Source organism: Lacerta agilis, chromosome 9 (assembly GCF_009819535.1).
Source record: "Lacerta agilis isolate rLacAgi1 chromosome 9, rLacAgi1.pri, whole genome shotgun sequence".
Taxonomy (NCBI): Eukaryota; Metazoa; Chordata; class Lepidosauria; order Squamata; family Lacertidae; genus Lacerta; species Lacerta agilis.
Window position 1 is genome coordinate 67919851 of NC_046320.1, and position 20807 is coordinate 67940657.

At 47.3% G+C, this 20807-nt stretch overlaps 1 protein-coding gene across 2 annotated transcripts in view; it reads right to left on the reverse strand.

Moving 5' to 3' along the window:
* The window catches only part of SMOX (spermine oxidase), a 49987-nt gene extending 31992 nt beyond the window's left edge, over positions 1-17995 (reverse strand). The window contains exon 1 of one of the 2 annotated variants that reach the window (XM_033160960.1): positions 17818-17995. The gene's annotated coding sequence lies outside the window, so the exon portion shown is untranslated. The remainder of the gene's footprint in view (positions 1-17817) is intronic. The other variant, XM_033160961.1, reaches the window with a different exon arrangement.
* Positions 17996-20807: the final 2812 nt, after the last annotated feature.

The following is a 20807-nucleotide window of genomic DNA, read 5'->3' on the forward strand; positions in this document are numbered from 1 at the left end:
TGGTATTAAAAAAATAACTGCAGACTATGGCTAGGTATTTTTTCAAAATGAGAGCAAGACCATCAAATGATACTGAGGACAGTCCTAGTTGTGTTTTCCAGTGTATTTCTTATCAATTAAGAAATCAGTGTGGCACAGGCAATTTTTTATTCTGAAAGTGCAAAAAGTCTGAGAACCACTGACTTAGCGGTATACCTCCTCTTGAGCACTGAACTTCCATGAGTGACAACAGTTAATCAACTTATCCTCCATGATTTATATCAGCCATTTTTCCAAAGCCATCTAAGCTGGCGGCCGATCCTGACAACTTGCAACAGAAAATCCCAGAAGTTAAGTACACATGAGTTCTTCCTTGGGAGCTTACGATAAGCAATCATTCACACATATGCCTTATTCGAACCGTTTTATGATTGCTTTAAGTTTTATTGCCGGGTGTTTTTTTTAATTGCATTTTTCTTTTTTGATTATTTTAGAAGCAGAGATCTCTCCCAGTGTATTGCTCCAGCAGGCAATGCCGCCCCAACTCTGCACACAGAAATGCCTGACCGTTTCATGCGAGTTTTCTCTTCCTTTTCATTTTATTTTTCAAGCTGTTTTCATCCCTACTCAGGTGCTGGAGCGCTCTTATACCCTGATTTTTCCTTTTTTTAAAGAGATGGCGTGCAGAAAAATACGGGTAGAGCTCTCCACTGTCGAGCCACAACACGCAACCATCCATCATGCGGCAATGGACCGTGGGTACTGCTCTCGCAGCACTGGAACACTCCCAGGTTCTCAGGTAGCACAGAGGAAAAGATCCAGGAATTTTATATCACCTGTTCCAAGACAAATTTAAAGACAGTCGCCACCAAACACCATGCAGATGAACAGGCTTCTCAGCTGTTGCATAGCAGCCTTGAAAGATCAAGAGGAAACAAGTGCAGCCTCAAATGAAATTAAACCATTACACCAATCCAATCTTCAAAGCCACCTTTGAACTGAGGTCCAGATGCTTTCTGTGCTATGGGGGGGATTTGCAGGAAGGGAGAAGAGTAAGCCTCATGTGGACTCAGATACTTAGCTATGCCGTTTGGATGTTTTGCAGGTGGCCAAATTGAGCAGCAGGGATTGTGAAAGAGTTAAGAGCAGCACTGCATCGTGGTTTGGATGTGGGCGGGCAGCAGTGGTGGAGCACATGCTGCGTATGTGCAGAAGGTCCCAGGTTCAATCCCTGGCCTCTCCAGTTAAAAGTGGGCCATGGCAGCAGACCTCCAGAGACGCTGGAAAGCCACTGCCAGGCACAGCTCAGCAGAATCCCCAGACCCGTTTCCCTCCAGATGTTCTGCACTACAACTCCCAGCAAGCCTCAGCGAGCAACACTGCTGGCTGGGACTATTGGGAGTTGCGGTCCGATGCACCAGGTTGGGGAAGGCTTGGGCAAAAGATTCCTGCATTGCAGGGGTTGGGACTAGATGGTCCTCCGACCCAACTCTGCAATTCTATGATTCTGTTATCTCTCCCTCCGGAAGAAACTAAACTAACTTAAGCCCTAAAATGTCACACTCTCTGGGGAAGAGTAGTGTGTGTAACAGTGCCTTGACATTATTATTATTATTATTATTATTATTATTATTCATTGCTTTTTTGCTCAGAGCAACTTACCCCCCCCCCAAAAAAAGTATGCACACATATCAAAATTTCCTACAATCACAGGTAACCCTTAGACGTGTCATTACAATGCAACTCTTAAGTTCCCAGACTCACTGGTCACAATCCCTGCACCAAGCAACGTTCTCTTAAGGTTTCTGAGTAGGTCTCTAAAACAAAAAAAAAACGTTGTGGTTTTCTGTGTGTGAATCACTGCAGAGAAAACCCTAAAGAAGCAGTTACACATGTGTTTGAAGCTTTTGGTGAACTCCTCCAGGCTGCAGCAATCAGGTTGGAACCAGATTTCACCATGCTTACAGCAGACCCACCGAGATCAAGGGGATTTAAGTCAGGGATGACTATGCTCAGTCCCACGGATTTCAACAGGCCAACTCACATGACTAAACTTCGGTACAACCCATTATTTCCAAAGTCTCAGGCTTTTTCTACAAGTATAGCTGAGCGTGAGAAAACGAAGGAGCTACCAAGAGAACGTATAGCGGAAAGTGACGAGGGCCCATTCGTTAATTGCAACGCTACAAGAAATTCCGGAGTTGCAATTAATCATGCCCCAACCTGCAACTTTCCCCCGTGCCCCAAGTTCTGCAGGGATATGTAGCTCGGAGGTTCCACTCCGACTCTCCTTCCAAGTCACCTTCTCGACGTACACCCTAAATAAAAACATGCATAGGGGAAGTCGGACCAAGAAGCAGCCCACAGGTTTCCGTCTGTTTAACAGGCATAGCCCTACCTTAGCTCACAAAGACGTTCTGAAGGGAAGCGAGAGAAAGAGCATCAGCCTGCACATCGCATTTCTAATGAGGAACGTTTTCGGCAAACTTCGCTGCGCTGCCGAAAGCCAAGCAGTTGCTGTTTTCCCTTCCCCAGAAAAAAATGCTCTCTGCTTTGAAGACAACCTGGCTTGTCTTCTGACGCAGCGGCTTCTTATGCCCTCAGAAACAGCTCCTCGTTGTAAATACACCGGAGTGGATGTTATCTGATTATGCAATCATATCTGATCAAAACCCTGCTAAATTCTTGGCTTGCAACCACATTACTTGGCAATACATCCCATGTGTTAATTAGGTTATTTCCTTTTGGCATTTTTGAACTTGCATTTTAATACCAACTGTTGTGCGCTAAGCAGGGCTCTGTTTTGTTCCTCTGCCTTTTATTTTCCCCTCTCAAGAGTAACCAAAAAGCTTCTCAACTTCTCGTTTTGTTCACGCTCAATGTTCTTAGAAAGGAGTTATGAAGCGCTACAAAAAGCAATGATTTCTAGGTTCTAGTGCAATCAGATCTTTACAAGCCTGAGAATGCACCACTGATTTTTTTTTCCTGAAAAGCATTCAGAAAACTAATGTTTACTTCCCAATAGTGACAACCAAATTACAGCCTACTATTCACCTGTATTTCCATGTTCCCCATTCAGCTTCTCTTAGCCTCCTAATGGGCTATTTAAAAGGAAGGGAGCCACTCTGTCCCTCCTGACCTTTGCATTTTGATGCTGGTTGCAAAAGAAAGGGACTTTCCTTCCGGAAAGAGCAATCCTACCCTCCTTCACCAGGCCTCTTAACTCACCTGCCTGGATTTCCTATTTGCCTATGGCTAGAAGCAGTTAGTTCAATCCATGACTAGTTTAAAAAGTATTCTACCTTACCTCCTAGCTGCAAGCACAGAACAAAAGCTACCATACAACCAGCATTCTTAACTCCTTCTGAAGCTGGACAAATTATGATCCTAAATAAGCTTTGGCAGAGTTACAATCATGGTGGATCAGGGGAATGCTATGGACGTACAGTAGTTTATCTTGATTTTGGTAAGGCTTTTGACAAAGTCCGCCATAACAGACATGTTATTTTTTGCTCTTTCAGCATCTTGGGAACTAACCAGTATTAATGTGGCATGAGCTTCAAAGGCAACACCTATCTCCACCCGAATCATTTTAAGCTGCTAAAAGGGCTAAGCTCTGCCCAACCATGCAGAAGAAGAGAAAATGAAAGTCACTCGGGCCTTCTAGAACATCTAATAACACTATGTGCATAGAGCTCACTTGGGTTTGCCCCAATGCTTTCTAAGGCACTTCCATTTTATGGCTTTCAGATACAGACCAGCACATTTTCCGTCCAAAAACCCCACAGATTAGCACTCTCACCCCACCCACCCCCCAAATATCAACATCATTCCCTATCCAGAAACTCCTGTGTGTCCTACTGAAACTTCCATTTTTGTAAGGGGAGATTTTGTTTATTACATTAATCACATTCCTCTCACTGGGCCATGGATTAGCTGTCCCGACTGACTCTAGGAGGTCTCTGATTTCTGTTACATATTGCTATGATCACCAATGTTTCATTTTCCAATGCACTTTTCTGCTGGTAAAGTGACCCCCTAAATAAAGTAGCATCTTATAAAGACGTTTTGGAGTGGTTTGCTAGGCTTAAGGCTTTCAGCTAGACCGCTTAAAAGCATTCTGCTAAAATCCCATTGCTGGATATGACAGGTTGGGGAATCTCAGGCCTGGGAGCTATATGTGGCCCTCCAAATCCACGTCTGGCCCCTGGAATTCTCTCCAGACCACATCTGCTTTACCCCCGAGTGTTTATGCTAGACTTGCTGAAAAACAGAGGGTGGGGTTGGGGTATGTGAGTGTGTATGGGGAACAGACTATTGCACAAAGGTAACGTTCACATTCGTTGCTCCGCTCACTTTCTTCTGACCCCGCCCAGCCCCTGCATGTGGCCCTCAGAAAGCTGGCCAGGAGGAAATATAGCCCTCAGGATGAAAAAAACTTCCCCACCTCTACTGTATGGTATCATTGCTATGCAATTGGGCCCTTGCAGGAGGCATGGTACACTTTGGGTCTGTGAAAAGCCAAAACGCCATTAAATATCCTGTACGACTGCCTGGGTTGCACAATTTTGAAAGAGCTAATACAATAGCAGCTGCAAAACAAATATATATATAAGCATATATTGTCTATATAGTTCTGGTGAACTTCCCGTCGGCCTCAGGCCATAAACACCATTACTCAGTTTTTAAAAAGAATAGAGGAGGCAGGAAAGACATAGATTTTTGCCTGGTGCCTTTGGGTTCACAAGCTCTTGCCCCTAGCTTCACTGAAAACCATGAAGGGAAATGGCAGCGTGACTCACAGGGTGCCGGTGGGGGTCAGCCAAGTTCAAAGCTGCAAGGGCTTTGCACGTTCATAATCCAAAATGTCAGCAGTGCTACATTTCTGTTTTGATCGACCTGGCGATTCTGGCTGCAACTGCATGCGTACCGACCACCGGGGCCAAGCTGTGACTGCAGATCTTCACACCCGACTCCGACTCGAAGGCTGCCTTCTCCAGAGCCCCACCAACCCCAACGCCCCAAGATCAGGTGCAACAGGCTGAAGGCTCTGCTCTGTTGACCAGACAAAAGGGCATAAAAACTGGGCTCCTAGCATTTGTGGCAGGATCTGGCCACCCAAGGCTGCATCTTGTCTGCCAGCTACAAGGGTCGTCATTGTGCCGCCCTATTCTCCTCTGTGGCCAGAGGATTGGAGAAGATCAGTCTACATCCCAATCCCAAAGAAGGGCAGTGCCAAAGAATGCTCTAACTACCGCACAATTGCACTCATTTCACACGCTAGCAAGGTTATGCTTAAAATTCTACAAGGCAGGCTTAAGCAGTATGTGGACCGAGAACTCCCAGAAGTGCAAGCTGGATTTCGAAGGGGCAGAGGAACCAGAGACCAAATTGCAAACATGCGCTGGATTATGGAGAAAGCTAGAGAGTTCCAGAAAAACATCTACTTCTGCTTCATTGACTACGCAAAAGCATTTGACTGTGTCGACCACAACAAACTATGGCAAGTTCTTAAAGAAATGGGAGTGCCGGACCACCTCATTTGTCTCCTGAGAAATCTCTATGTGGGACAAGAAGCTACAGTTAGAACTGGATATGGAACAACTGATTGGTTCAAAATTGGGAAAGGAGTACGACAAGGCTGTATATTGTCTCCCTGCTTATTTAACTTATATGCAGAATTCATCATGCGAAAGGCTGGACTGGATGAATCCCAAACTGGAATTAAGATTGCCGGAAAAAATATCAACAACCTCAGATATGCTGATGACACTACCTTGATGGCAGAAAGTGAGGAGGAATTAAAGAACCTTTTAATGAGGGTGAAAGAGGAGAGCGCAAAATATGGTCTGAAGCTCAACATCAAAAAAACTAAGATCATGGCCACTGGTCCCATCACCTCCTGGCAATTAGAAGGGGAAGAAATGGAAGCAGTGAGAGATTTCACTTTTTTGGGTTCCACGATCACTGCAGATGGTGACAGCAGTCACGAAATTAGAAGACGCCTGCTTCTTGGGAGAAAAGCAATGACAAACCTAGACAGCATCTTAAAAAGCAAAGACATCACCTTGCCGACAAAGGTCCGTATAGTTAAAGCTATGGTTTTCCCAGTAGTAATGTACGGATGTGAGAGCTGGACCATAAAGGCTGATCGCCGAAGAATTGATGCTTTTGAATTATGGTGCTGGAGGAGACTCTTGAGAGTCCCATGGACTGCAAGAAGATCAAACCTATCCATTCTCAAAGAAATCAGCCCCGAGTGCTCACTAGAAGGACAGATCCTGAAGTTGAGGCTCCAGTACTTTGGCCACCTCATGAGAAGAGAAGACTCCCTGGAAAAGACCCTGATGTTGGGAAAGATGGAGGGCACAAGGAGAAGGGGACGACAGAGGATGAGATGGTTGGACAGTGTTCTTGAAGCTACTAACATGAGTTTGGCCAAACTGCGAGAGGTAGTGAAGGATAGGCGTGCCTGGCGTGCTCTGGTCCATGGGGTCACGAAGAGTCGGACACGACTGAACGACTGAACAACAACAATTCTCCTCTGTTTGGGAAGAGGGCTGAGCACCCTTCTTCCCGGGCAGCAGGTCCCAGCCTTGTGCTAAGAGAATACTGCCCCAGATTCTTGTTATTTCATTTTTATCCGCTGAAATGAGGATCGTCCTCCTTGAATAGCCTAATTACCTGCACGCTGGCAGCCTGCTACGTGAATTAGATTAGGTAATTCAACAGGCGCATCTTCCAAGAAAATGTTTTCACTCCCAAAATAAGGAGATATGTGAGGAACAGGATAAAAACCACATTTAGCTCTTTCAGGAGTCTCACAAGCATTCGTGATCAAGGCCGACAAACATCAAGTGTGTGCCTGTGTGTGGGTATAAAGGCCAAAGCATGTCCAAAGCAGATCCTCTTCTTTTTATGTGTCGTTTTAAAAAAGCAGACCTAAATGACATGTTTCGGGCCTTTGATACGGAATGTTAATTGGGATTGCAGCTTACAAGCTGCAGCGCAGCACTTCTGGGGTTTTGCCTTCAGCCTTTTGAGGCCGTAAGCTCGTGAAGTAAATCAGCCCTGAGTGCTCACTGGAAGGACAGATCCTGAAGCTGAGGCTCCAATACTTTGGCCAACTCATAAGAAGAGAAGACTCCCTGGAAAAGACCCCGATGTTGGGAAAGATGGAGGGCACAAGGAGAAGGGGACGAGGCAGTGGAAGACAGTGGAGTACCTGGCGTGCTCTGGTCCATGGGGTCACGAAGAGTCGGACACGACTAAACAACAACAACAAGCTTGTGGAAACACTTGTGGTCCCTGAATGGCAATTTTAAGCAAGCAGAAAATGGTGGATGGTGTGTGGCCTGTTGCGCAAGACATCAGCCATAAGCCACATGGCTGCCGAGCCTCCTTGGAGCAAGGCCCACCCCCACCCCAAGCACCATTTTTTGTAGTTTATCGACTTGCGTTTACTTGGGAGCGTGGGATTTGTTAGGTCAAATGGTGCAGGGCGGTTCTGCCCTGGCCTCCTGGCCCTGCTGCCAAACTCACTCAGCTGCTTGTCATAGGCACCAGCAGATCCGCTGGGGCTCCCCTCAAGCTCATGGAGTGGGCTCCTTCCTCCTGAGGTTACTCCAAATCTAAATCCCTGGCTAGCTTCCCCCAGCTGATAAAGCAGCTAATTAGATCAGGTGGTCCTCATTTGAATAAAATATAAGGAGGGATGGAGCAGCTACTACTAGACCTACCCAAATTCCAGTGGGTAGGAATTTGAAAGAGGGCAACCACCTTAGCCCCCTGGGAATGGCGACTGTGTTGTTGTTTTTTAATCAAGGGAGTGATAAGGATGGGAGGAGGGAAATCACATGTTTAAACTTTAAAAAAAAATCCCCTTTAGAATATCTAACATTTCAAGGAGACTGCTGACTAAAGCTTCTTCCCCTTTCAATGCACAGAGAGCTTATCAGCAGTTTGAAAACCGTACACTCGGGCAAGAGTTGCAACATGTGGCTCTGCGCATAGCCGTCGATGCCCCTGCAACACTCATGTGGTTCTTTTGCTTACACAGCAAAAGGCAGAGGATGTTAAGGTCCCAGCTGTGGATGATTAGGGACGGAGGGGATCACAGTCTGCCATTTTGGGGAAACTAAACCCACAGCACCCCTGCCGACATAATCTAGGACCACCTCTCTCCATATGAGCCTATGTGGACCCGGCAAACATCATTTAAGGCCCGGCCCTTCTTCAGCTGGTGCAGAATTCAGCGGCCAGGCAGCTCACAAGAGCAAGACGGTCTGAGCATATTACACCGATCATGGTCCGACTGCACTGGCTACCAATTAGTTTCCGGGCCCAATTCAAAGTGCTGGTTTTGACCTATAAAGCCTTAAACGACTCAGGACCGCAATACCTCAAGGGCCACCTCTTTCCATATGAACCTACCCGGACCCTGAGATCATCTACTGAGGCCCTTCTTCCTGTGCCCCCAAGTCTGGAGGGTGGCAACACGAGAACAGGGCCTTTTCTGCAGTGGCTCCCCATCGTGGGATGCTCTCCCCAGGGAAGTTCGCCTGGTGCTTTCATTATACATATTTAGGCACCAGGCAAAAACGTTCCTTTTCAACCAGGCCATTGGTTGATCGGATTTACATCCTATGCCCTTTTGAATGTGTTTGTGGGAGGGGGATTTATTGGTTTGAGGTGTTGTTGTTGTTGTTGTTGTTGTTGTTGTTGTTATGTTTTTATCTTGTAGTTTTATGCTGTGAACCCCCCTGAGATCTACAGATCAAGGTCGGTATACAGATTTAATAAATTATAATATCACATCATATAAAGACAGGACTACACCTAAGTACCAGTTCCACCCACTTTAACTTTAAAGTTTATGGAAACGGAATAACCTAGAAATGGTCTCCACAGCAACCCATGATCAAGACTCCACATAGCTGGATGCCTCTGGGTGACTGTAGTAGCTAGCAGCTCTGACAGCTGCTACAGCCACTCGCAGGGTGCCTCTTTCCAGAAATCTCAACAGCAGCGTAGACCAACCTCTGTCAGGACCCGCAATCTTCTTGCAACAGAGAGGAACTGGTTTGTATGACTTCCACAGCACCCTTATTTCTCTTTGCTGCCAGACCAGGCAATAATGCTGCTCAGAGGGCTGGGGGAAGGCGCTCAGTGGATGCTACAGGCACTCGGAGGCTTCAGATATTCACCTTCGTGGATTCCTGCACAAACCAGCCTGTAACTCCAGGCTCTGCATCACACTAGGCAAAACCTGCCGCCAGATATGGGTTGGATTACAATAGCAAGTGGTGATGATTTCCCACTTACATAAATAAATGTTCCCTACATTGCGTAATTTAGTGGGGCATTGCTTTACAGCATCACCCCCAAAAAAATCCCTGCCTTACACTGTTGAGGTGTGACTCTAAAGTAAGAAGAGAACAGAAAAGAGGCTGTTGGGAGAAGCAAGGATAATAAGGGGTGTGTTTGTTGAAGTTTGCTGTGGTTGTAGAAGAGTGGAGGTTAAGCAAGGGCTTTGAAGAAAGGTGGGCCCCAAGGAGATGTATTTGCTCAAAACACAAAGCCCAGTGTTCAATCACTGCCTGCTCTCCACAGAATGCCTCTGAAGCCGTGTCAGAATACAACCAGCTTTTCCAGGAGGCTGGCAAATCCTTGAAGTAAATGGAAGAGTAACCACTTTGGCTGTGGGGCACGACCAGGTATTTTTTCATCGTTCAAATACGCTTCGATTTGCAAAAGCACACGTCTGACGTGGAAATTACCGATGAGATATGCACAAGCCGCTCTCTCTCCCTCTCTCAGTAACAGCTGTCACAAGGTCACCTTTCAGAGAAGAAGAATTTAAATGGGTAGAAAAAGTGGTTCATGTAGAAAAGAAAGATTCAAAATGCTAAGAACCCTGGCGTTAATGCTAAAAAGTACCTGAAGGAAACGGAATCCAAATATTACAAAATTAGATTGCATCTAAGACCCTAATGTCAGAGACAGACTCTTGTCTTCTTAAGCCTGGAAAGGGGAACCTGTAAGCCTCCACATCAGGGGCCGGCAAACTATGACCCGGGGGCCGGATGCGGCCCACCAGGCTCGTAAATCCAGCCGGCGAACCCTGCCGCCCGCTCAGTCACTCCCCGCGCTGAGCTAAACCGGATGCCTCGCCGCACGGGGATTGACTTCCAAAGCCGCGGACACCACTGAGCGGGCGGCGACGCTGGCGCCGACCCCTGGGAGCTCTGCAAGGATGGGCTGATGGAGTGGATGCTGCTCGTCAACAACGCCAGTGAGCAGGCGGCACCGAGACGCACTCCTGAGCACGTGCAGAGTGTGTTCCTCCTCCAGGTCCGGGGGCAGCTGCGGGACCGGATTGCAGGTTATTTATATTTTTCAAAATATAGTCCGGCCCCCCCACAAAGTCTGAGGGACAGTGGACCGGCCCCCTGATGAAAATGTTTGCTGACCCCTGCTCCAGATGCTGTTGGAAAATAAATGCATCCCCCCCAAAAAAAAAAATATTGTCCATGCTTATTGGGGCCGATGGGGGCACCAGATTCTCCATCTCTAAGTTAAATGAAATAAATTAAGGCTGCCATCCTATGCAAGCATACCTGTATGTCTCATTGAACTCGCTAAGACTTACATGCAAGTGGACATAAGATAGGGCAGCATTGTAAATTTAAAAGCCAAAGCCCTTAGGCCAAAATATACATGAGATAACATCAATCATTATGTTCTCTCACTTGATCTTAAGTTACAATAGGTAAAGGGGCCCCTGACCATTAGGTCCAGTTGCTGACGACTCTGGGCTTGCGGTGCTCATCTCGCTTTAGTGGCCGAGGGAGCTGGCATACAGCTTCCGGGTCATGTGCCCAGCATGACTAAGCCGCTTCTGGCGAACCAGAGCAGCGCACGGAAATGCCGTTTACCTTCCCACCAGAGCGGTACCTATTTATCTACTTGCACTTTTGACATCCTTTCGAACTGCTAGGCGGGCAGGAGCTGGAACTGAGCAGCAGGAGCTCACCCCATCGCGGGGATTCGAACCACCAACCTTCTGATCGGCAAGCCCTAGGGCCAGGCATCCCCAAACTGCGGCCCTCCAGATGTTTTGGCCTACAACTCCCATGATCCCTAGCTAACAGGACCAGTGGTCAGGGATGATGGGAATTGTAGTCCAAAACATCTGGAGGGCTGAAGTTTGGGGGTGGCTGCCCTAGGCTCTGTGGTTTAGACCATAGCGCCACCCCCTAAATGCTCTCAAAATATGGTTGGGCATTTAACCCATCAAGAAAGAATTTGGTACTGGGTATTCCGGCATCAGTTAAAGAAAAGGCAAGGATTTTTAAAGCATTTGTTTTATCAGAACAAAAACTAAATGCTTCCTTCATGGTGCATGCTAATCACAAAACCAAAATAGTTAACTATGGCTGTGTTGCAATCAAACCAAGTTAAAAATGTGGTGAAACTGATAAATGCAATCTCATTTATAATATAACGTGTGGTTCTGGTCCCTCCAGCTCAAAAAGATGATCAGAGAGCTGGAAAAGGTGTGGAAAGAGGGCAACTAAAAATGATCAGGGAGCGGAAGCTAAAGTGTTTGGGGTATTTTGTTGTTTTTTTAAGAAATGACTAAGGGGCTGCAAAACACAGGTTTATAAAATTATGCATAGCATGGAAAAACATGAATAGAGAGAAGTTTTTCTCCCTGTCTTGTAGTACTAGTTCCGCAGATCACACAATGGAACTGCCCGCCAATAGATTCAGAACACAAAGTGGAATACTTCCTAACACAGCACAATAATAAATTTACCAAATTTGTTGCCGCAAAATGTGACGAGGGCTGTAACGGCTCAGATGACCTTTAAAAGGGAGATCGGACAGATTCAGATAAATGGAGCTTCCCAGATTTTGAGGCAACATGAATACCACTTGCAGGGTGGCAACAGAGGGCAACGAATATTGCCTTCGAGTTCTACTGTTGGGCTTCCTGGCAGCTTCTGCCTAGCCACAATGGAAAAACAGAGTGGCGGACTAGATGGGACTTCAGTCCAATCCAAGTGGGTTGCTCTCATATTAAGATTTCCACTGCTGCTCGGTGTTTGCCTGACTTGGGGGAAAGATCCCCTCACGACTCTCCTTGCTGGCAAAATAAAAGATCGTGATGAAATGTCGAGAGCCATCCAAGAGCAGAACATCCATGCCTTCGTGGAATATTGGCAATATCTGACCCTGATCATTAAACAGGTGGCCAACTGACCGGTCGACTGACAGTATTTGACCTATCAATTGACTTAAATGTGCTGACCTTTTCTCGAAATGTTAATGTATAACAAGAGGAGCAGGAGAGCAGGAGTTTAGATGCTCAGTTAGATTACACTCTCTTGGAAAACCAAGGCTTTTTTTTTTTTTTTTTTTTTGCTTGTTAGACGACATTTTCCATTTTTAGAAGACACCAAAACACCATATCCAAGTGAGAAAATTGATTAAAAACCTGGGTCCACAAGATATTGACATCCCTAAGCATAAACCTTATTTAGCAGTCATCGAGCGCCTGCAATTTTCCACCTTTAGCTAAAACATCAACTGGCAGCATGGTCCTAAGCATATTTATGCAGAAATATATTCCCGCAAAGTTCAGTAAGGCTTACACTCTAGCAAGTGTGCTTAAAATTGCGGCCATATTGGTTAACAGCTGTTTTGATTAGGACATTGTGTTTTGGATAATCCACCAATATGCTGTTTAACCAAGTACCTCCAAATGTTTAAATACTGTAATATTTTAAATATCTAGTCAGCTGTAAACAAGACTGCGTTCTTTCAGCTGCAACAGATCAGCTGAGGTAATTCTAAATTAGCTGTGCACTCACCGGGCCAGCCCTTGTGCTCTGAGCCCCAGTTTTCCATCTGTAAAATGGAACAAGTGTTATGAACCACCTCCAACCATTAGTAATGTATTACAGTATTATTTTTTTAATATCGTTTACAGATTGGCACCTATCCTGCCAGGGCACTGTTTGAAAATGAAAGAAAGCTCGATACATAGCACAAAGAATGATCAGCGTCAATGCAAAAACAAGATAATAGATTTAAAAGAAGTACGAGCTTTTTTTTTACAACCTACCAAATCCTATAGCTCCACTGTGTCCTTAACTTAACCTCACACGTTATTATTTAACTATAATGCTTCACACCAAGCAAAGCAACACTATGCAAACATGAGATTAACAGGGTGAAAAGGAGGACAGCCTTCTGACCTAAACTTTGGTCTTAGTAGCAAATGAGAAAGTAAAAGAGCAGATTAACAGAGCTGTCAACCTTCCTTTTTTTGCATTGGGAAACGGCGCTGGAATAAGGTAATTTCCTGCAAAAAAAGGAAAGTTGACAGCTATGCAGATTAATAGGAAACTCCCTTACACCTTAATTTCTTGTTGGGAGACTCCCAGAGTGACTAGGGCAACACAGTCAGACGGGTGGCATATAAATATTATTATTGTTGTTGTTGTTGTTATTATTGCTATCACCCAGTAAGTACCACCCACACAGACACACAGTCTGGGTTTCAGAGATGTCAAGGACTGAACCTGCAACCTTCTGAAGCCAAAAGAGAGGCATTATCGCTTTCCCCAAATGAGCACATGCAGAGAGTACTGAGAGGTCAACTACACATGACATGCAAGCATGTATTAACAGGGGGTGCTGCTTTTAAAAGATAAAAAGAAAGAAAGAAAGAAAGAAAGAAGAAGAAGAAGAAGAAGAAGAAGAAGAAGAAGAAGAAGAAGAAGAAGAAGAAGGAGTTTGGATTTGATATCCCGCTTTCTCACTACCCGAAGGAGTCTCAAAGCGGCTAACATTCTCCTTTCCCTTCCTCCCCCCACAACAAACACTCGGTGAGGTGAGTGGGGCTGAGAGACTTTGGAGAAGTCTGACTAGCCCAAGGTCACCCAGCAGCTGCATGTGGAGGAGTGGAGACACGAACCCGGTTCCCCAGATTACGAGTCTATCACTCTTAACCACTACACCACACTGGCTTCAAGATGGGATGTGGGATTTACAACACAGAAGAAACAGAGGAGCGCTTCTCAGCTCCAAACAGCACCCCAACACCATCACAGCTCCTTCCCTGGTTCCAAATGGTTATTTTTTGCCTTATACCAATGGCGTTCAGCTGCTAGCAAGAGACCGAGACTGCAATCCTGCGTGTGCTTGCTTGAGAGCAAGTCCCACTCAACTCAGTGGAACTTATCGGTCAATGTGACTACGCTTGGGCTGCACATGTTACTACGATCACAATATCATCCGCAGCAAGGTCTTCAACAGTAGGCTCCAAACACACCCACATTTATTAACTCACTCTAGGAAATCCAGGGGAATCAAAAGTAAGGTGAAATTAACCGGTTGTTCCTTTGTCTGTTATTGACAGCAATTCAGGTTCTTACTGGGAGAATGAGGCTGCAAACCTAGACCCGCTTACTGAGACTTGCTTCCCAGCAGACATATATAGGTTTGCACTGCAAGAGAGTGTTACCAGGATACCAGGAGAAAGTTGGATGTAGCCAGTAAAACATAAAATAAAATAAGAGGCAACGTGCAACAGCCCAGCTCCTTCACTGTAAAGTCTCACCTGCCTAATCCATATATCTGGGCCATTTTACCCCTTATTATTATTATCAGTGTTAATAAAGCATCATTACCGTGACTGAGATACTGAGATTGCTTATGTACGAGTGCATTGAAATGTGTACTTGAAATGTGCTATGTAAATCTTAGTATTGCCACGTGCAACAAGGCTTGGGCTTGATCCACACAGGGAGACACCTTTTCTCAGCAAAGCAGAGATGAAAAATGTGTGCTGTCTGTGGGTGCCCCCCACCCACTTCCATGGTTGCTATTTGCACAGCAGCCCTAAAACTACAGTCACATCATGCTTTAAAAAAATAACAAAAAAATATGTATTCCCAGGGGGACTCAGGAATGCAGTGGGGGCAGAGATTAGAACGGCTGCCAGAACCTATACACCTCCCCATACATGCAGGCTGAGCCTTACATGACCCCCCACCCCCCAAAAAAGGTCCATCATCCTTGAATTTGTCTTCCAACAGTTATTAGCAAGGACAGGTAAAGGGCACAGCAAACAGCATCACTCTGAATACCAGGTGCTTGGGGGGGGGGGGGCGTTTTGAGGGACAACAAAGGAAAAGGACACACACCTTCAATGTCCCATTTGCGAGGTTCCAGGCTCTCTCTGCTGCCGGAAACAGAGCACCGGACTAGATGCGACCGATGGATTAAGTTCGTTATCAAACGTTTAATGGAAGATTTTGAGCATATGCCTAAGACTTATTTCCCCTCTTGCCTGCTTTAACTGCACAGGCGCTGCTGTTTTCATACACATCAGCAATTTGAGCTGGCTGAACTACTACCCTCTCGCAGATGAGGCATTCTCTGGAACGGTTCCATCAGCACATAATGCTGTACGTACGCCCGGCTAGCACATTATCTCAGCACAAAGCATGCCAGGCTGATGCCGCTGAAGCCAGTGACGAAACCCTCCTCTAGCAGTCCTATTGGGGGGGAAGCAAGGCTTTGTTTGCAGATGTCTGCCTTCTTTCCTTCCTTCAAATCCACACACACACACACACAGAGAGAGAGAGAGAGAGAGAGAGAGAATGTGGGAAATCTACTACTTGGCCAACCTCTCCTACTATGCTCATTCACATTTTAGGCAAACGGGATACCTATTAGCAGGGTGTAAAGGAGAAAACCTAAGAGGAGACAGCACAGAGACACACACAAATACCATCTACCTATTAAAGAGCAGCACAGAACCTCATATTTGCTCTGGTTTTAATATACCGTAAATTTAGTGGTGGGGGGGAGGAGCTTGGTGCATGTGAATTTTAAAAACCCCACAAACCCCCTCTTTCTGCTTTTATGTCCATCATTTTGAGCGCATGCATCCCTTGCAGAAGCAACCCGGTGCATCTGATTGTAAATGAGCGTACACATGTTATCTTTCAGAAATTGACTGCTCTCATATTTCATCTTTTGTGACATTTGGCAGGGGGAGAGAGAGAAATAATATCGGAGGGCAATTAACGCGAGGATAAAGAAGTCTTTATTCTCTGGGAAAGGGCTGGGTATGTTGTTGCTCTTGCTATTGGAATCTCACATGCTCTCATGCAGACACAGAAAGAGGAAATGATCCTGAAAAAAGGCAGGAGGTGGGGCGGTGGGAGGGAGGGAGGGAGGGAGAAAAATAGAGAGATGTGTCATTAGGAACTAAGGTGAAAAGAAAAGGAAGGAGATCCTCTGTGGGTGTAACTAGCAGGGAGGTTTCTGGTCCCCAATCCGAGCAGTCAAACAAATGGGGTGGCACTTGTCTGCAGTACGGGACAAAACAAACATCTGCCCCCATGTACCACCACCCCCCCAAAAAAGCATACACACAACCTTGAGCTTCAGTGCGGCTCAGGAATCATTTACAAAAGGGTTCACTCATCACCTTAAAGAATAACAGCAGCACCCCAGGCACACCACCCTACCTAATGGGAGAATGGAAGATACTGGTGGCAGGGGCTTCAATACCTGAAATGATAAGGGGAATGCTATTCTTCCCCCGCCCCCCACAAAAAAATAAATAAATTGGGGAGGGGTGGGAGAGAAAGGGGAGGATGGGTACCTTCAGTCTCCAACAGGACCCCCCTGCAGTCCAGGCTCCCAAGCAGATTCTGGGGGAGGAACTGTGCAACAGCCCCCCCCCTTTTAAATAAATAAGAACATCCCCATTTCTCCCACCCACCCAAAGCGACAATCCTAATAAGTGATCAAAGTGAAAGGGGATGGGGGAGAAAGAGAGCTTTGCTACCTCATATGACAATAGGTAAAACACACAGAGAGAAAGGGGGGGGGAGAGATTGACATGAGACTGGGGAGATATTGAGGAGAGGGGCTACATAGCCCGCCCACCCACCCCAAGAAATAACTGGAGAACTCTCCCCCCCCCCGCCTGAAAATTGGGGGGGGAGCTTTTTGCCTCTTGCGAGAATAAGGCCACCACACATCCCCTATCATATTAGAAATGGGGAGGGGGTCCCCCTGGAATAATAGAAACAGGACTTCACCCACTCCCAAGCCCTTGCTGAGGATAAAGCAGAGGGGAGGGGGGCGTCTTTACTTCCTCTTGCAAACCCACACAAAGCTCCCCCTTAAAACCCACACAAAGCTCCCCCTTAAAAAACGATAACGAGCCCCTTCCCCAAAACTGTGGGAAGTGGGGGGCTCCCTACCTAAAGGAAAGAAGGACCCACTCCTCCTAAATGGCTCTCAAGAGGACCCCAAGATCGAAGGGGCTACTCGGAATAGTTCCCAACAGGAACCCCAGAACTGCGGGGTGCTCCTCCTCATGGTTCTCAATGGGCACCCCAATATTTGGGGGAGCCCCCCCATAACGGTTCTCAATAGCACCCCAAGACCGAGGGGTGCTCCTCCTCAGAATGCTCCTCAAGATCACCCCAGGATTGGGGTGGGCACCTCACAATGGTTATCTCCGGGGTACCCCAAGATTTGGGGGACGCCCCAGAATGGTCCTCAAGAGTACCTCGGGGGTTTCTTTGTTTTGGGGGTGCCTCAAGACTGCGGAGAAAGGAGCAGGGTGGGGGCGCCCCTGCCTCTCGAGAGTGGGGGGGCCCTATCCCCTGAAGAGAAACGGGCTGCCTGAAGGAGGGGGCGGCGGAAGGAAGGAAGGAAAGGAGGAAAGGAGGAAGGGGAGCTCCTGGAGGAGAGGGGAGCCGGCTGGTGGGTGCCCGGCACCCCGGGGTCCGCCTCTACCTCTCTCTTGCGGTGCCGGGGGAGAAGCGGGCGGCCGGGCAGGCGGTCGGTCGGTCGGTGGGGCGAGCGGGGCTCTCGGCTTCGCTGCGGGCGGTGCTGGCGGCGTCGCCCTGCGGACCCCGCGACGACGGCAGCTGCTGGCTCTGCGGCGGCGAGGCGACGACCGGCGGCCTGCCTGCTCCTCGGCGGCCCGGCCTCCTCCTCCGCCTCCGCCTCCTCCTCCTCCGCGGACCACGGACCGCCCACCGCCGGGCTCCTCCTCGCAGGCGGGCCCGCCGCCGCCGCCGGCCCGGCCTCGGGTCCCGGCCTGGCTCCGAAGGGCCTCCGTGGTGGCGCCGGCAAAAGCGGAGAAACGGAGCCAACGGGGCCGCAGCCAAGCGGCCTCCCTCCTCCTCCTCCTCTGCTTCCGCGCGCACGGGGGTCCCTGAGCGCGTGCAGAGTTCCCCCGCCTCTGGCGGTGGTTTGCCAGCCACAGGGCCCTTCCTTAAGACTTGGGAGGGACCCCTGTTGCTACACCCCGAGGGTCATCCAGTCTTACGGTTGCCACCCATAGGTGCCAGCTCCTTGGGGGGGGGTGGCACCCACAAAACTCCCCACCCCACCCCCACGAAGAGGGGCCGGGCACCCACGCGTTTTGGCGCCAGCGCCACGCAGCTACATGGCACCCACCTGTCCTGCACAACGCAGGATTGTCCCGTATATATTTCAGTGTACAGTAAAATGCTAGGGCGTGCATGGATACAGTTTTGTCCTGAATTCAGGACTTTTCTTTCTCACACTCTCTCTGCCAAAATAAATTTTAAAAAAATAGAAAATTGCCCAGTAGCACCTTAGAGAGCACACACAAAAGCTTATACCCAGAACAAACTTAGTTGGTCTCTAAGGTGCCACTGGAAAAATAATTTTATTTATTTTGACTGCCCAACACAGCTAACTACCTACTCTCTCTGCCAAGTTTGGGATTCCCTACAAATGCATGTGTTTGAAAGGGCCCGTGAAACGTCATATATTTCAGCTCTGGATAGCCAAGGACAGACAGATTTACAAATTCATGTACGTGTCGTGTGTGTGTGTGTGTGTGTGTGTGCGTGTGACAAATTCCAGGACTTTTGGACACCCATAGTCCTACCCCTTAAATTGGGTAGGAAGCCTGTGGCCCTCTATTGTTATTGTTATGTATTGAAGTTCTCACCCAAGGCCACTAGGGGTGTGTACTGTATATAGTTTCACTCTGCCCACCATGACAGCAGTTCTCACTCAGGTCCACAACATGCAAATGAAGGATTGAGAGTGCCGTTCACGGATTGGGTAGCTAGAGAGAGTTGTTACTGTTGCATGTTATTGAGTACTATATAAGCAGGCTGGCTGAGCCCTTCAGTGGAGTTCTGTTCCAGCCTGAGAATAAAGAGAGCTGTTTGGAGAATCACTGTGTCATCTGCTATGTCCACCCACTACTTAATAGTCATGGCTTTGGACCACAGTTTCCATCATTCCATGACCATCGGCCATTCCGACTCAGGCTGTTTGGAACTGGGGTCCCAACTGCAGTTAATTGCAATTAATGGCTTGCTGCAGAAGCACCGACCTTGCCTGCTTTGCTCCTCCATCCCTACCCACCTCCACAGGGTTTATCATCCACATAGCGTGCACTCTCAGCAGTTTCCCCACAGAAGTGTGGGGAGGGGGGGAAGCGGCCAGGGGAAGGGCCTTCTCTGTGGCAGCCCCCAAATTGTGGAACTCACCTTCCTTGGAGGTTGTGGATTCTCCTTCCTTGGAGGTTCTTAAGCAGAGGTTGGATGGCCATCTCTCTTTAGCTAAGATTCCTGCATTGCAGGGGGTTGGACTAGATGACCCCTGGGGGCCCTTCCAGCTCTATGATTCTATGAAATCCCTCCCTACAGAGGTGTGTCTAGCATTTTCACTGTACAGCTTCCAGCGTATGCTGTAGAATTGCCTCTTTACCTTGGCCTTCGACACGTTAAGGTGTTTCGTTTTTGTGGGACCTCCCTGTTTCGTCGAATTTATACCCTTCAATGTTGAATGGTTTTACTTCTTTTAGAATCGTAACGATTCTGTGTGTTTTCATAGCTATACTATATTGTGGTAGGCTACCCTGGGACCTTGTGGCGGAGTACAGGTGAGAAATCTTACAAATAAGCTTGTGCAGGGAAAATAAACCACAATCGTGTTAAATCTGGACAGGGGATTATTTCTCCAAAGCACACTATGATCTGTAGACAAGGTTTGTTCTTGGGTTGTCTGAGTGTTCATACCTCAAACTAAGCCAGGGATTGTAGCTTGCTTGCTTCTCCTTTAAGCAACTGGAGAGTAAAGTGACCAAGATCAGTGCATTTACATCGCAGTAAATCATTAACTCTGATTTTACCATGATGTGTTAGCTGGGCAGGTGCCTCAGAGCAAGCATGGGAGTTGTTGAAGGTGCATCAGGATCTGCTAATAGATCTCTCAGGTAATTTCAGAATAAACCAGCCATTCCAATCCTTTGCTGAAAGCAGCAGCAAAATAGCCTTCCTCTGAAGGTGGAAAGCTTGATGTGAAAACCAGAAGTGGGTTTTTGCAGGACCAGACTGTGCACTCAGCTCTGATGCTGTTCCAAGAATATACCCCACCACTGTTTTCCACCTGCATCCAATTAGGGAATCTCAGTGATCTAGTAACAAAAAATATCCAGTAAGTTTGAAGTCTGCCCACCTATGTATGTATGACTCAGGCAGGGCACATGCAAAGATGCATTTCCCTTAAATGTTTTTTCTCCTCTCCAGAAAACGACCTAAGGACCTGGTTACTCAGAGCACATCCTTCTCACTGACTATCCTCTAAGCAGGATTTTATTTCTCCCTCATAGAGAAAACAAAAAGACCCAAGGATACAGCATCAGAGCATGCGCAAAGTGCCATTCCCTTGAGCAGAACCAGTTGTTTGTTTGTTACATCTGTTGCTTGTTTCTCAAGGACCTCGGAGCAACTTTT